At 40.3% G+C, this 11,167-nt stretch overlaps 1 non-coding gene across 1 annotated transcript; it reads left to right on the top strand.

Moving 5' to 3' along the window:
- The first annotated feature begins 7,325 nt into the window (after nt 1–7,325).
- On the top strand, nt 7,326–7,432 carry LOC129498030 (U6 spliceosomal RNA). The gene has a single exon (XR_008662064.1). It is a non-coding gene; the product is annotated as a U6 spliceosomal RNA (small nuclear RNA).
- The last annotated feature ends 3,735 nt before the right edge of the window (nt 7,433–11,167 follow it).

Below are 11,167 nucleotides of genomic sequence, written 5' to 3'. Positions count from 1 at the left end.
GTTCTGTCTCCCTTTCTGATATTTCCCACTCATTTTTTCTCCTTTCCCCTTTATTCCCTTTCACTATTTTTTATATTCCCCAAATGAATGAGACCATATAATGTTTGTCCTTCTCGGATTGACTTATTTCACTCAGCATAATACCCTCCAGTTCCATCCACGTCAAAGCAAATTTATCACCTGCTTTTATCAGAGGTGGAGCTTCTTGGTCATTGCCCTATCCCGGTATTTGGCATTTATTAAACAAGTGCTTGTTGCTAACTTGTATTTTTTCTTCTCAGCTCTAATTCACATGTGTGGCCTTGCCTAGTCCTTTCCTTGATTATAATACCATATTGTGGGTTTTTTTTCTCCCAACTAATTTATTTGTTGCAAGTTGTTTTCCTAGTTTGTTATTATTCTTAATTTTTGTAATTCTTGCTATATAGAAGTTTATATATTTTTATAATGCAGTCATATTTATTAATTTCTTCCAAAGTTCATTTTTTTAACCTTATAGATTTTATTTATTTATTTGAGAAAATGAGCACAAGCAGGGGCAGGGGTAGAGTGAGAGGGAGAAGCAGACTCCTTGCTGAGCAGGGAACCCAATGTGGGGCTCAATCCCAGAACCCTGCACTGAAGGCAGATGCTCAACCGACTGAGCCACCCAGGGGCCCCTAAAGTTTCTTCTTTTAATTTTATGCTTAGTCATCCTGCATTTTGAGATCAGATGAATACTCTGATCTTTTTTATGGTTATTTGAAGGTTTCCATATGACTCTACCACTCCCAGAATTTATTTAAGGCCATTCTTTGCCATCAGAACTCTAAATTTTCTACTGTTTTGTTATTTGAAAAATTACTCCTTGGTGATAGCTCTGAGGGAAATGTGGAGTGATCTATCCTCAAAATTCATTTTGTATTTTCCAAAATATCTGTGACTAAATAATTCAATTTCCACACTAATAAAAAGAAAGAACCACAAGGTTAGGATAAAATTGTGTGACAAAGTATATAAAAGGTCAAACTAGCTTCATCTAGTGAAATTTTAGAATCTCCTGGTGACAACCTAAAACACAGGTTATATTGGATGTTAACCCCAAAATGATTTTCAACGTTTGCTGTGAAGAGAGAGAATGAAAATGAACCAGAGTCCAAATTTAACTCAACAACCCTCACAGATGGTTTTAAGCTAATTAAATATTTTTCTTGAAAGCTGAGCTAAAGCTAAGAAGGTAATTAATAATTCTACTCCTTGACCTTCCTACTATGCCTTTAATCAGCGTTTGGTTTTAGTTATAACATATATAAGGTGGGATTCACATGACTCTTTTTCAAATGAGATGTATTAACCAAAGGGGTGTCATTCCATTTAGTGGTGCCTCTCACTGTCACAAAATTGCCATAGTTTAAAACAGCTCTCAAAATTTCTTGTAAAATTGCATTAAGTGCTGCCAATATTCCTTTTGCTGCCCTCAGTATACTTTGAGGGAGGGTATACTTTCTGGGAACAGCCTAAAGAGATTTGGACTAAAGTTTGGGGGAATGTGTTTGCTGGATCCACCTGATTAATAAAAAATGAGACTACAGGGGTGCCTGCAATGGCTCAGTCGGTTTAGCATCCATCTCTTGATCTCAGCTCAGGTTGTAATCTCAGTGTTGTGAGTGCAAGCCCCGCATTGGGCTCCACACTGGGCATGGAACCTATTTTAGAAAAAATAATGAGACTATATCGTTCTATCACTTACAATATTGTGTTCAGCTTCAAGTAATATAAAAATCCCCTTAGGGTAGCTAAAGCAAACGGATTCATTTTTTTCTGACATGTTAAGAAGTTTCAGGCTGCTGGCATGGCTTTCACTTGCTCCGTGACGTCAGGGCTGGCATCGGGCACAGTTCTTTTGGTCGTTCACTCAGTGGGTGCTGCCCCAGGGTCACAAGATGGCTGGGGTACCTTCAGGCATCATTCCTATGTTCCAGGCTGGAAGAAAGCCGAAGAGTAAGGAGCTATGTCAGAGTGTTCCTTGTTTAACAGGAAAACCAAGAATTGCTCTAGCGTCGCTGGTCAGAACTAGGTCATACTGCCATCTCGTCTGCAAGAATGCTGGGAAAGCAGGGGATAGGCTTGTCACAACTGGATCAGGCCAGCCATGATCTATAGCCTGCATAGGAGCACATTCACTTCCAAAATAGGGGTTCTGATGGTGGGGATAAAATGCGAACGGGGTAGGCCACCAGCTGTGTCTGCCACAAATATGAATGGTGTAGGTTGGCTGTGCAGACAGTTCCAAAAAAGAATCACAAAGTAAACAGTGGGAGGCTCTTTAGGATATTTGAATAATGCATTGATTTGGTGATATATGCTCTGGCACTTTGTTAAAAAACTAATAGTATTGCCTTTGTTCATGCTTCCTCGCTGTTTAGTTAGTATTTTGGTCATCTTTCATATTAATTTGCATTGTTCCTTAAGATAAAGGATGGTATTTGTCTTTTATGCCACTATGAATTTAGAATGCCATGTATTTTGTGGACACTAAGGACATGCTTATTTAATGATTAAATGACAATCAAATTTTATGTTTATCAAGTCCCTCCAGGACACAACATACTGTGCTTGGGATCTTACACATTTTGTGGACACCCATTCATGTGGCAAGATTGCTAGGGTAATTATCCCAAATTCTAGGATGTACCAGGATGTTCTTAGCAATAGGGTTTGGCTAGAAGGGTCTCATGAGGATCAGTCATGAAACTTTGCTATTGTAGAAACCTCGGAGATACTCAAAGGCTAACTTTACTAGTGTTTTTGACCAAGTAGATTGAATCAAGAGTGCAAAGCATAGTAAGTCAGAGCCCTTCAACTTTATAGGAATAAGATAAAGTGATATTCAGTGTTCCTGCCGTTGACATATATTTGCATGATGTTGTGCTTCAGAGTGAGAGCAACCCAGGGAGTGAAGAAGAGAAGTGTATAATTGTATCTATGCTTAAGCCAGAAAAATGAAGTTGGGAGTCAGGTAGCGTGAGCATGAGTGGAAGATGTTCCTGAGTTGTGTTAATAACTGAAAAAACTAGGTGAATAGATAGTAGACTTGGGAGCATAACTTATTTGTGCCAGAGGTCTTCCCTTGGCAACAGTGAGGGATAGGAGAATGAAAGCAGTGGAAGGACCCTGTGCTGTAAACATCCAGAAAATAGGTGACCGATTCAGGATTCTTTTCTTTCAAACAATAAACAATCCAGCCTCCTTTAGCAAAAAAAAAAGCAAATGTATTGACTCACATAACTGCTAAGGCTGGGGTTCAGCTCCATGCAGGGGTGCCAATGTTGCCAGCAGAATCAGATTCTCTTCATCTCTAACTTGGTTCTGTTTTTCTGACTGTATTCATTGTCCTTTCATGGGCACCAGAGAGTTGTTTTCTGCCTTGTTATCACGGGGAGGAAAAGGAAGGGACATTTCTCCCAAGGACAGTCAGATAGCCTGCTCACTCTCATCTCTGGATCATCTCAGCGTGTCTATGACTACACGCTCCATGACCAGCAGGTCTCAGGGTGTGGTCCTAAGACCACCAGCATCAGCATCACCTGGGGACTTGGAAGGCAGGAAATACTTGGGCCCCACCCCAGACCTACAAAATCAGAAAATCTAGGGATGGGACACTATGTGTGCTTTCCCAAACCCGGGAATGTCTGGTGCAGATTAAAGTTTGAGGACCCTTGGCTTGGAGAAACTGACTCCTTACATGAAAAGGAGGCCTCATCTTCACAGCAATAATGGCAGTTTAGCCAGAGGTCAAGTTAGATGAACTTCTAGAATCTATCAAATGCCAGAAAAAGAGAAGAAAAATAACTGTGAGAGAGATTGCTGTATGCTGTCTGAACATGGCTGTTTTGACCCTGAAAAAATGCAAATGCATTTTTGTTCCGTTAGCACATACTCTGCAGTCCAGTAATAATGCATTGTAAACAGACCATATTAAAACAAACAGTTCTCTCTAGATCTTTTTTTTTTCAATATTTTCTCTAAATAGTTATTTGGTAATACACATTTTTCTGTTTTGTAGAGTCCCTAAATAGCAGAGGTCTCTGTTTGGAGGAGCCAACTCATGTCTCCTAGTGCCAGAATGTTCGTGGAGTTTTCACTTTACTAAATAAAGAGCTGGAGCTAATGTCAGCCCTGTGGTGGTACTGGGTCCTCGACCCAGGAGGAAAAATAAGGAACTAACAGTTCTCTTCCCCTCCTCAAACCAGAGCTGGTCTTGGACCAAACGGCACCGAAGAGGAGTCACAGTCTCTGGTTTTCTGTGTCTTTCCTTCCGCCCGTTAATCTTCGTGATGCCCTCATCGATGCATTTTGGATATTTGACCCACACTTTTAAAATCAGGTGATGTTGCATTTCTCCTCACCCCCACACCTTACGAAATCCTCTAACGTAAAAAGATTGCTAGTGTAACACTTACCTGGAAGGGTTAACACTGGAAAAAGGGTCAGAAATGAACAATTTTTTGATGTCGACTGTTATTACTTGAAGTCACAGATTGGTCACTTCAATGATTTGATCTTCAGATTCATCCATACAGTAGCTTCCACAGTGGCCCCGTGGACCTCTTAGCTTTCTTTGTCGTGGAAGAGGGACCACAGGCTCCTTGATGGCCCATGGCTTTTGCTTTCTAAGACTTGTGGATTTGTGGTCTTGGAGATAGAAGGGACTTTGGCCATTGATCATTTATTTGCTGGTGTTGTCTTAGGCAGGCTATGTTTAAATGCTGTGTAACACTTAGGGTCCCAGTGTGAAGAGGGAGGCCCTCCCTTGTGCATAGTTTGGAGGGCCCGTGTTACCTACCCCTGCCTCAGAGCGCCTCTCGGGGGAATGCTCTGCCACTGGAGCTGTCCCAGCTCCTCCACTCCTGCCAGCTGGGAGCAATACTCTGCAAGAGTTAGTTCAGCATGTGGCATGTGGGCTCAGGATGTCTCCTGATCGATAGATACTCAGATCTCCGCCAGATTGCCTGCTGACTGTGCTCCTTGGGCAGGTAACTTAACCTCTCTGGTCTCATTGTAAAATGAGGATCATAATAACACAAAGAGGTGGTAGTGAGTGTAAAAGGAATGAATAGGCGTAAACTGCTTAGCCTCGTGCCTGGTGCGTGCTGAGCACTCACTATAAGCATGAGCTATTGTCTGTACTTCTGCAGTGGTGCTTCTCTCACTCTGCCTCACATCCTGAATTAGGAATATGACTCACACTCCCCTACTGGATGGAAAGGGTCATCTCAAGGGCAGGGGCCGTATCTACTCATCCTTTAGGATCATCCTTTAGTAGCTAAACCTCAGTGTAGTATCTTGAGCTTACTAGGAGTTCAAGAAATGTGTTTTGAGTTAAGTTGAAGCCCCCCGGCCCCCACCCAGAGCATATTTGGCAAACTCCAGAAAAACAAGCCTCCCCTGCTCCTTTCTTTCACCTAAAAGTGAAGTTCTCCAACTTAATCTGCCGACAGATCCCTGCCAGGATTCTGATTCTCTAGATTCCTTTCGCAGAATCATTCTCACCACCAAAGATGCCTGCTGCTCCCATGACTTCTCCCCCTTCCCCTCCGGTCTCCTTGGGGTCCCACAGCCAAAGCTCGCACCCCATTAAAAAATAAAATGCCAGCCAGTCCCTCATCTAGGTCATCCAATAAGATGTTCCCTCCACACTGCCCATATAACTATTTAACCTAATGGGGGCATGTCAGGCCCTCCATAAGACAGTGCCAGGATAGACAAAGAGCTTTTGAGTTCTTTGTGTTGTGTAAGCGGCACAGTCACCTTCTTTTGTCTCTTTTTAAGACTCTCTAACCCCATCCAAGCTTTGGAACTCACTTTCTCCAAGAGTAGCCAAAGAACAAGCAGGAGAATGAACAAAGTATGTAACTGCTCCCCGCCCCCACCACCCAAGATCTATCAGATCCTGTGTGGTCCAGATCCCTGGCAGTGCTCTTTCCAGTGGCGTTGGTCAGGGACCTGCCTGCCAGGGCAGGAGAGCAGGAGTACATTAGAGACAGAGCAGTGTACTGTGGAAAGGCATGCAGTGAAAGCTCAGACATCCATCAGGTGACCACTTTCATTTGTAAATGCTCATTTCCCCTTCCCTACTGTTGGTCTGAGGAACAGCAGAATAGGTCTGAGCGGTGGGAGGTGCATTCTTTTCCTAGGGCTGCCCTCAAAAGACCCACCAACCTGGGTGGTTTAAAGCAACAAAAATCCATTCTCTCACAGTTCTGGAGACCAGAAATCCGAAGTCGAGATGTCTGCAGAGCCATGCTCTCTCCAAGGCTCCAGGGGAGAATCTTCCCTTCTTTGTCTTAGCTTCTGATGTCACTAGCAATCCATGGCATACCTTGGCTTGTAGACGCATCCCTTCCTTCTCTGCAACACCACCACATGGCGTTCTCTCCCTGTGTCTTCACATAGTCTTATAAGGACACCAGTCACATCGGATCAGGGGCCTATCATCTTTCAGCATGACAGCATCTTAACTAATAACATCTATAACAACTCTGTTTCCAAATAATGCTGCATTCTGAAATATTGAAGGTTAGGACTTCAACATATCTCTTTTTGGGGAAACATAATTCAACCCATTACATAAGGGGAGATGTTTTGATGTAGCTGCACAATAGGTGTTTTCATATTAGTTCAGATTGGACTTTTAATATCTAAAAATGAGGCTGTTCTGTTAAACCTGGAGGAGTCTGTTGGTCCCACGAATCGGTTATTCAAGGCGGGAGGATGTAAGATACGGAGCAGGTTTGGAGGTATCAGTGGAGGCAGTATTAACTTCCTGCAGCTACACCAAATCCGGTCCACATCCCAAACTAGACCCATCCCTATTCAAGCTTCTACTTTCAAAGATAAGGAAACTCAGGCCCATAGAAGCATAGAACCTTCCCACAGTTGGATTGAAAGTCCTCTCTGTTAGGTGATCTGTAGACCACTTTGTTCTCACCTTCATACTTGGAGAGAAACCATCTTTCCAGGTTTCCATTTCTGGCAGGAGCTGGCTTTCAGTCAGAGGTCAAGACTGGTACAAAAAGGCAACAATTCATTTGAAACTAAAGTCTCATGGAATTGAGAGGTCCAGCAGTAGAGGGAAGTAGAGTCAGGTGTGCTTGGGTGAAGGGTTCCAGCTATATCATCAGGAGCCAGCCTTTCTCCAGCTGTTCACTCAACTGTCCCTGCCCAACCTCACTGGCTTCATTTTAAATCACTGCTACCATTTCCTCCCCAAAGGTGACGGAACCACTGTCCTGACTTCTGCCACCGTTGATTGGTTTTGCCCAGCTTTAAGTTTATATGAATATGTGCTGCCTTTGGCAGCACCTATACTAAAATTGGAAAGACGCAGAGAAGATTAGCATGGTCCCCGCACAAGGATGACATGCAAATTCATGAAGTTCATATGAAATCATGCCATATATATTTAATGTCTACTACTTTTGCCTACATTATGTTTGCAGGAGTCATCCATTTTGCTACACATATTTGCAGTTCATTCGTTTTCCAGGCTATTTGTCTACGGTATAAACATATCACAACCCAGTGCATTTGTCTCTTTTGCAATAGATGAACACTTTCTGTTTTTTAAATTTTATTTTTAATTTTATTTATTTAAATTCCAACATTTTCTATTTTTTAAAGATTTGTGTATTTTTTTTGGGGGGGGGATAAAGGGAGAGGGAGAAAAAAAATCTCAAGCAGACTCTCTGCTGAGCAGGGAGCCCAGTGTGAGGCTCAATCTCACCACCCTGAGATTTCTGTTTTTAACTATGACTGCCAGAAAATTTTTTATACATTTTTTGGGGGGCAGGCACATAAACACATGTATCCTAGGAGGAGATTTGCTAGGTAAGAAGATTTGCATGTTTTCAGTGTTAGGAGGTAATGTAAAAGTTCTTATGTCATTGCATGAATTTATGCTCACCGCAACTGTATACGAGACTTCCGTTTGTTTCAGTGTCAGTCTTTCCAGTGTCACTACTGTGGTGGTGCGTGGTGATTCCTTACCATGATGTAATTTGATTTTCCCTGAAGATGAACGAACGGACTTCTGATATATTTATTGGCCATTTAAATACCCTACTTTGTAAAGAAACTGTTTAAAAGTAATTAATTGGTGGGCAGCCCTGGTGGCTCAGCAGTTTAGCGTTGCCTTCAGCCCAGGGCGTGATCCTGGAGACCTAGGATCGAGTCTCACGTCAGGCTCCCTGCAAGGAGCCTGCTTCTCCCTCCATCTGTGTCTCTGCCTCTCTCTCACTCTCTCTCTCTCTCTGTCTCTCATGCATAAATAAATAAAATCTTTTAAAAAAGTAATTAATTGGTTAATTAATTAACTAGTTAATTAGAGAGTGGGTGCACAGGGAGAGGCAGAGAACCCCATGCATTCAGCATGGAGTCTCAAGACCCATGAGATCACAACTGAGTCAAAATCAAGAGTCAGACATTTAAGTGACAAAGCCGCCAAGGTGCCCCACCTGTTTAAATCTTTTGGCCATTTTTGGAGGTCATTTATGTTTTTCTTATTGATTTGAAGGTTTTTACAAAAATATGTGTTCTGGACAAATCTTTTGTGGGGTATATGCATACAAATATTTTCTTCCACTCTCCATGTGCCGTTTTACTCTCTTAAAATACCTAACAATGAACAGAAATTCTTAATTTTAATGTAATCCAATTTATGATTATTTTCTTTTGGAGTTAAGATTTTTGCATTTGGTTGAAGTAATGTGAAGCACTAATGCTCTTACTATTCATATTTAGACCTATGATCCATCTCTAATATATTTTTATGCTTGGTATGAGATAGAGGTTAATGATGCATTTTTTCTTATTGATATCCTATTGACTCAGCGCATGTTTAATAAGAAGATTACCCTTTCTCTACTCCTATGAAGTGTGATACTTCTGTCATAAATCAAGTTTTTTTCTCTCTATGTGCATGATGTATCTGTGTGTATTTCTTTTATTCCATTGTACTATCTGTCCTTATGCCTGTACCATACTCTTGTACTTATTGCAGCTTTACAGCACACATTGACATCTGGTGGTATAAATCGTCCAACCCTGTTCTTTTTCCTCAAGACTGTTTTGGCCTTTAACATTAGAATCACCTTGTTCATGTCACCCACACCTGCTGGTATATTGCATATTGAATCTTTAGCTCAGTCTGGAGAGAATATACTTATTTGTCATGTTAATTTTAAACATTTAAATCCGTGAATATCGTATATCCCTCTATCTTACTACTTAGACTGTCTTTAATTTCTCTCAGTGATATTTTGTACTTTTCTGAGTAGCTTTTTACATTTCTATTTGGTTTATTTGCAGGTGTTTGATATTTTTTTGGTGCTGTTATGATACATACCTTTTAATTTTCTAATTTTCACTGCTAGTGAATAGAAATACAATGTGCTTTTGTGTATTGAATTTATATCTAGTGACCTTGATGATCTAAGTCATCTAAGTTTGTTTACTAGGTTTTTAAAAAAGATTTTACGTATTTATTCATGAGAGACACAGAGAGAGGCAGAGACATAGGCAGAGAGAGAAGCAGGCTCCTTGTGGGGAGACCGATGTGGGACTTGATCCCAGGACCCTGGGATCACAACCTGAGGGGAAGGCAGACACGTAACCACTGAGCCACACAGTCATCCATCCCATTGTTTACTGATTTTAATGACATATCTGTAGGTTCTTTTGGATCTCTTATACACACAGACAGCCCTGCTGTCTGTGAATAATATTTCTTTTGTTGTGCTAGCTAGGATCTTTAGTACAATGTTTAAGAGAAATGGCCAGAGAGGACATCATTGCTTTCTTCCTGATATGAAGGGAAAACCTTTAAGCATTTTGTCATTAAGTATTATGTTTGATGTAGTTTCTCTTATAGATATCTTTCGGCATACTAAGAAAATTGTGTTCTATTTCCAGTGTACCACATTTTATCATCCTTGGATATTGAGACTTATCACATGATTTTTCTATATCTTTTTATTTTTTTATTTTTTTATTTAAATTCAATTTGCCAAAATATTTTTCTGTTATCTTTTTAGTTGATCAAATGATTTTTTAAAATTCCATTGATTGACTTTGAAATGTTAAACTGACTCATTTAAGAGTCGGAATATGACCCATTTTGCTGTGGTGTACTATTTTTATATTGCTGAATTTGAGTTGCTACCCTTTTGTTTAGAACTTTTGCAACTTTGCTCATGAGAGATCTTGGCCTATGATTTCCTTACTTGTAGTTTCCTTGCCAGGTTTTTTGGTAATAAGATTATACTGGCCTCATAAAATCAGTTGGGAAGTGTTCCCTTTTTTGTTCTAGTCTCTAGAAACTTTGTTTAAAATTGTTAATTTCTTCCTTTAAACGTTCGGTGGATCTTGACAATGAAGCTCTCAGGAGACTGGAGTTTTCTTTATGGAGAGGTTTTAAATTATGGATTCAATTTCTTTAATAGATATAAGATTATTTAGATTTTCTGTTTCTTCTTATGCCAGTTTGTAAATTGTTTTTTCTAGGAATGTGCCTTGTCTGAAATTTCAGGTGTATTTACACATAATTGTTCAAAAATATTCACTTACCATTCCTTGATTATTTGTAGGATCTCTAGGACCCCCCTTTTGAGGTCTGGTATTGGAAAATTCATACCTTCTCTACTCTTGATCAGTTGTGTTTGCTATATTGCTTCTTTGTCTGTTGTTTTCATCTTTTCAAAGGAACAGCTTTTGACTTTATTTTATTATGTTTGTTTTCTATTTAATCAGTTTTTTTAATCCTAGACACATTTTTCTTTCTATCTTTCTTGAGTTTAATATACTTTCTTATCCCTATATACTTTTTTAAAATTTTATTTTTATTTTTTTAGTAGGCTCCATGCCCAATGTGCAGCTCAGATTCATGACTAGGAGATCAAAAGTTGTGTGCTCTACCAACTGAGTCAGCCAGGCTCCTATCCCTATGTTCTTGAGATGGTGACATAAGTCACTGGTTTTCAGCCCTTTTCTCTTCTGATCTATGTCTTCAAAGCTATGGTTCCCAGCAAGGACTACTCTAGCAGTAGCCTATTCTTGACATACTGTTTCCTTATAATCTTCTACTACGTGTATTTCCTAATTTCTATTCCTATTTCTTCTTGATTCATTA

This window comes from Nyctereutes procyonoides, unplaced genomic scaffold (genome assembly GCF_905146905.1).
Source record: "Nyctereutes procyonoides isolate TBG_1078 unplaced genomic scaffold, NYPRO_anot_genome, whole genome shotgun sequence".
In the NCBI taxonomy this organism is placed as follows: Eukaryota; Metazoa; Chordata; class Mammalia; order Carnivora; family Canidae; genus Nyctereutes; species Nyctereutes procyonoides.
The sequence above is the reverse complement of the archived record's forward strand: the minus strand, read 5'-3'. Positions and strand labels throughout refer to the sequence as shown.